The sequence below is a fragment of the Dermacentor variabilis genome, chromosome 6, assembly GCF_050947875.1.
Source record: "Dermacentor variabilis isolate Ectoservices chromosome 6, ASM5094787v1, whole genome shotgun sequence".
In the NCBI taxonomy this organism is placed as follows: Eukaryota; Metazoa; Arthropoda; class Arachnida; order Ixodida; family Ixodidae; genus Dermacentor; species Dermacentor variabilis.
Genome location: NC_134573.1, coordinates 29,891,055 through 29,897,054, shown reverse-complemented (window position 1 = coordinate 29,897,054; position 6,000 = coordinate 29,891,055).

Below are 6,000 nucleotides of genomic sequence, written 5' to 3'. Positions count from 1 at the left end.
GAATCTGCTGGAGCACCTGCATAACGCTAAAGAAATTGTGGAGGCCACCTTGAAGTCATCTCAGGTTTGATCCGAAGTCTACTATGAGAGGACCACCCATCAGAGGACGTTCCGTATCGGTGACAAGGTAATGTTACAGACTGCTGCGCGTGTGCTCTGCTGCGAGAGAGAAACGATGTCAGACAATGACGTGCGACACCTTCCTCCGGAAGGTTTCTGTGGTCGGACCACGAGCGCTTCGCCTAGGCATGTACAGCTTGGCTGTAAAAAAAACAACCCCGAGGATTTGAACTTCTGGATATAGCAGCCTGGCAACCGAGATAGGTCAGTCAGATAACCCTATAGGCGGCGAGGCCACCTTATGGCACAGAAGACCCGCCCAGAGGATCCTACATGTCCTAAACTCACTTGAACTATCCGCGATAGACGGGTTTCGCGTTGCCGCGCTCATTATCGAATCAGGAATGTTATGACTATTCATTAGCTTCGTCAATTGCGTGTATCACCTAGCGGGTGTTGTGAGTCAAACATGGTTCGCACGCTTTGCGCAGGGGACGGCTGTGCAATAAATGATTACCATAACAACTTAACGCGGTTGGTAGCAATGTGCAGCACTATTTTCAAATGTTTCTAATATCGTAGTGACGAACTGCACGTAATCACGTAATGTAATCGTACTGAGTCAAATCAGTTCTACCCGGTTTGTCAACGAAACATTAACCAGGCTCTGCTACATTTTCGCCGCGGTCACACAGCTGGTTTTCTTTAGCTTCTCTCTCTACTCAGTCCTTTTCAGTAGTTCTTTAGCGCTACTTCTCCTTCCACTAGGACAAATCAGGTTGCCCTCCATCTCTTCAGGAAGGTTTAGGGTCGCTATTCACCACTGCCTCTCCTTGCACGGAAGGTTACATTAAGTTACAATGATTAATGAGCACCTCTTTACGTTTCCCTAGGATTTCGACCTTTTAGTTGGCGTCAGAAAGTTTTGCAACCACTTCGGCGGGCCCTTTCCCCTCTACTTCGAGCTTTTTTTGCCTTGCGGCTCTTAGTAACATTACCTTGTCACCGATACGGAACGTCCTCTGCTGGGTGGTCCTCTCATAGTAGACTTCGGATCAAACCTGAGATGACTTCAAGGTGGCCTCCACAATTTCTTTAGCGTTATGCAGGTGCTCCAGCAGATTCAAAACAAACTCGACCACGGTAGGGCCTTCTCGGCGCCCTTCCCACGTTTCCAGCACCATTCGTAAACGTGAGCGCAGTGACCTTCCGTAAACCAACTGGGCGGGGCTGAAGCCAGAGGATTCATCTGGAACCAACCTCAAAGCGAAAATTTCTACTGGTAGGCATGCATAACAGTAGCGCTTATTCTCATAACACAGTGTGTTTCATAACAGGGACGTGCTTTAGAACGGAATAGCTTTGTTCTACGTTGTTGCTCTGTGGATGATGAATTGAGCTGTGCACTACTTTTATGCCGCATCGCTCTAGAAATGACCTTGTGAGGACGCTTGTAAACACGCTGCCTTGATCACTTTGGTTCTCGGAAGGGAATCGAACTCGGGAGAAGATCAACAACAGCGAATCCACAACATTCTCCGACGTCACCACATGCAGCGCAAGCATCTCTGGAAACTTCATGGTTGGGCATAAGATAGAATGTACTGGTACCCTGTCTCTGTCACAAGAAGTGGCCCAACTGCATCTATCACGAACCGCTGAAACGGCTCTGTAAAAATCGGTGCTAATACCATCGGTGCTGTCCACTTATCCTGCGCCTTTCCGACCCGCTGGCATGTATCGCATGACCGCATAAATTTCTCGACTTCTTTAAAACATCCAAGCCAGTGACACTCTTGTGACAGCCTCTGCTTTGTTTTCTTGGTTCCAAGGTGAGACGATGACAAACTACCATGAGAAGGCCGCCACATGTCTGGACGATACTTCTCGGGAACGAATAGTTGATCTCGCTCCCCGCCGCGCTTTTATCCTTGTATAAGCTACACAACACACCGCTTCTCAGCTCGAAAGAAATATTCTTCTTTGCTGGAGTACTTGTTTCTTGCGCTGTCTGATATGCTGAATGGCGGGGTCCTCCATCTGCTGAGTCGCCATCGCTTCTCTATTCCCACTTAGCAGTGTAGTGACTCTACATGACACTGGCAGCAATAAGGCGTTGTCAAGGACCTGCTTGTTCTGCGGTTATGGATACTGATTCTCCGGCTGACCGGTCTCGGTTGTCTCTTTATCGCGGTGGTCCGTATCGCGTTCATCCGTTTCCGCCACAGATTTATTGGATGTTTCCTCTATAGTATAGCTCTCGAAAATGATGAGTTTCCAATTCTCGCGCCATTGAATGGGTTAATGCCTGTACAACCCGGTCACCGGAAATAATGTTCCTCTCTCGCAAATTACATATCTGATCTGTTTGAGAATAAGTACGGATAGCATTTAGAGAACGTTCCTGAATCGGCTGCTTCGGTCGTTAGCTTACCGAAAGGACTCTCGATGACCACTGTCGCGTTTGGCAAGCACACGCTCTCTTCTTCCACCATCTGGCGGATCCATGTACATTGGCCTGAGTAGTCGGATTGTCACAGATACGATGAATAAACAACATCCATTGTTACCACCGAGTTGCGCAGTGTTCTGCATGGTTTCCTGTTTGCTACCAGGTCATGCATATAAGGCTGCAACAACTTTATGTTTTCTTCGCAGTCATTGACATACGAAGACGCAACCCTTTCCTTTGTGCAGTTTACCACTATCTGACCCGGTTCCTTGAATTTACAGCAAATGAGCGGTCACTGTTTTACTTGGTTCACTGTAGTCCTTTGCTTTATTTTTACCTAAAGGGCCCTTTTTGTTTCCTCTCCCTCAACTCGAGGGCTCAAAGCGGGCTTTACATAACGGTTATTGGTCGTTGTTTTGGGATTGTAGACCCTATCAATTCATAGGCTGTTGCTAAGCTGTCGGCGCATTGCGTACTCCTCGACGAGTTCGGCCACTTTCGTCGCAGAAGGTACGTCATCCCGGTCCTGTAACCAATTTCTTAAGTGCGGTGGGCAACAGTTGTAAAACTGCTCTACCAGAATCCTCTCCACTACAGCGTTCCTGTCACCGTAGGACTCACTGCCCTTTAAACATTCGGTTAAGCTTACTCTTGTATAGAAACTCGGGATAACTTTTTTCCCTCAAATTCTTGGCGCCCAAAATTTTTCTCTAAAGGCTGTACGTTCTTCGAAGGCAAGCCCTGACCTCCTCGTCGTTGTTTCCTTACTCCTAGCTGAGCCGCGCAACAACCTCTGCTGCCTCGTAGGGCAGAACCGCCTGTGAGACCATGTGTCTCGCTGAAATGACCGTTTCGGGTACGTTAGTTCGAACTTTTGTGCTTCAGAATGAGTGATGCTTTGCTAAAGGACAAGTCATACTCTCAGGCCGTCGCACAGGTAAAGCTCAGTTATACTGCGGCATGCTGATCTTCGAATATGGCATCTTTGACAAGGGTGGAAGATTGGGCAAGCTGGCACGGCATCGTTTTGTCTTGTGTTTAGTGCAACTCAGGTTGAGTGTAAACGAAAAGAGAGGAAGAGAAGCCGATGATAGGATGGGCACTAACTTCTAAGTGGTTTATTTGGCGACAACTGCCCCAAATCAACTGGCCACTATTTTTAATTTGTCTAATTCAAAGAGGGTCGCGCACCCTGGTTGTGAAAAAAGACAACAATAGCTTCCAGGCTGCGCACAAAGTATGGTATATAGCTAACAATTGTCGTGTGGCGCAATTTATATTAGACTGGCCGGTAGATGTCTTAATGATCGTTTGCGAGATAATGGCAACAATTCCACGGACAGGATTTCATCCAGTTGCTTCCACGCAGCCAGCTGTAAAACTTACGGGTCCGCAAGAGCATGCGACGTGTTTTCATGGGTCGCAGTTACTATCCGCTCATGCGCGACATCAAAGAGGCAGGTGCCTAACTTGCGCTGAATACAAGACTATAGACCAGCGCTCTCGTTTAAAATTATTTTTGCCCACAGATCACTCATATCATTGCCCCTGTAGCGCCCACCTGGAGGACACGCTCGCGGGCAACTTTCTGTGGCTTCGAAGGGAAAGCTGCTGCACATGTGTTACACGCATCAAGTTATACAGCAGCGTTGACAGTGCCGCGGCCGCTATACGCGTCGCGCCTGCGTCACGCGTCGAAGAAAATGGCGGGATGTCTAGAATAGAAGCCGTACATAAACTAGAGTACGGTTGGCTGAGACGAACGGCCGGGGCGGCGCATGCTTTGCAACACGCACGCTGGATAGTGACAGCGCTTTCCATTGCTCGGAATTTGCGCTGAATCGGCGTTGCTTCCACATGCAACGGCTTAGTATTTGCGCAGACGCCGTAGGGAAAAGCCGCAAATAAGTAAACCTTGACATACGGTGGTGTGTTCTGTCTCATTTAACTGTTGCTAATGAGCTGCTGGTGTTTTCTCTTCCCCAGCGTAACCCAACGTGGAATTAAAAACGCTCGACTCTCTAGAGCAGCACCCTCACTTGTGCGCGTTTTGTCTCCATAGATTTCCCTTGATAGCCACATAGCCCTGATGTCCGTGAGTATAGAAGCCAAATGGGGGGGGGGGGGGGAGGTGCTGGTCGCCACAGCCACCGCTCTGCTCGCCGCCTTCGCCCTTCTACCGAAATAAATGTAGGGACAACTGCACGGCTCGTGGGCCCCCGTCACAACTCCCTACTCCATGTAGCGCCCACCGACGCCACACCACGGGAATTTCCATATTGAATTCAACAGCAATTTTATTCAAATAATCAAAACTGCTATGCGACAACGTCTGGATCCTTAGCCATAGGCTAGTTATGGATCCATGCAGTTATACAAAGAAAAGTAAACGATTCAGACATGAGCGCAATCGTTTGTTTTGGATCAAACAAACAAAACAAGAACAGAAAAATGAAAGAAGGAAATGCAACCAAACAAAAACCAATCAACTAAGGTGCAGACCACGGCAGGTGGGCTAAAGCCACGGCCCCCGCCGGCTCGGGCGCGCGCCATTCCCCGCATGCCGAGGACACAGCCATCGGCACCCAGAAGCGCAAAGGCTTAGTTTCTGTCCAAACTGCTGTCACCCACGACACGAGCCCCACACCACATGAAACGGTTACACAAAAAGAATTGGTTGAACATTTGTGACTTTAGCCGTTTGCAGAACGGTAACATGTAATTATTATTTACTCAACGCAGCAAGAATGTACACTGATATGCTACATATACATTTGATGCATGGTGTGTCGAGTAAACACTAGAGTACACCGGCATTGACACTTACGTTACTATACATCCATGAACACATACGTACGTAGAAACGACAAAAAAGCATCACAGCAACGCTGTATCCATTTGTTGACATCATTATAACTTTCGTTAAAGACTAATCAGTTTAGATCGGAACGAAAGAATTCTTTTACAGTAGTATTAAAATTTGCTGACTGCTTAATATTTGCAGGAAGCGAGTTCCATATTTTCACACTTATATAATCTATGCGTCGCTGGCCGTACTGGTTGTGACATATCGGCACGAGAAATTTCTCGAGGAAGGCTGAGCGACTGTTAAATGTCAATTCATTGAAGATAGTGGCAGGAAATGGCGTGTTGCATCTCGTTATCGAACACACTAATAAGGCAACGTGGTAATCTCTCAGGTGCGATAATGACATGACTTTGTTCGCAAGAAAAAAATTTCTTGACGGTGTAGTAGAGCTAGCGTAGTTGATTATCCGCAAAGCTCTCTTCTAAAGCCGTACTATAGGCTCCAAGTATGTTTTCTATGTAAATCCCCAGGCTTCAGTAGAGTAGGCTAAGTGAGAATGAACGAGACATATAAACAAGGTTCTCAACGTTTCGAAACTGAAATTACTCCGCGCCTTTGTAAGTACGAAGCATGCAGAAGAGACCTTACCACACAGCCTATCGATATGAGGCTTCCAGTT